Consider the following 246-nt stretch of genomic DNA (forward strand, 5'->3'; position numbering starts at 1 on the left):
AACCACTCAGTTGATCACATTTTCACTCTTATAGGATAGTATAGACTATATATTTCACCATGGCCATTGTGAAAGTTTTACAACTTGTGATATAGTTATAACTTGTAATAACTTTGGGAGATCAAAAGATATTACTAGATGGATAGAGAAAATGCTTATTATTTCAGCATGTATTATATTTGTGACTAGAAAAAAGGAATACCTGGATTTATATTTCACTTTTTAAACTTTAAAATACTGACTTTA

The 246-nt window shown here is 27.6% G+C and overlaps 1 protein-coding gene across 1 annotated transcript in view; it reads left to right on the forward strand.

The window, feature by feature from the left end:
- LOC119585216 (E3 ubiquitin-protein ligase UBR2-like) overlaps positions 1 to 246 on the forward strand; it is a gene marked incomplete in the record, with an annotated part of 58,977 nt that overhangs the window by 14,123 nt on the left and 44,608 nt on the right.

Source organism: Penaeus monodon, chromosome 19, assembly GCF_015228065.2.
Source record: "Penaeus monodon isolate SGIC_2016 chromosome 19, NSTDA_Pmon_1, whole genome shotgun sequence".
NCBI classification, from domain to species: domain Eukaryota; kingdom Metazoa; phylum Arthropoda; class Malacostraca; order Decapoda; family Penaeidae; genus Penaeus; species Penaeus monodon.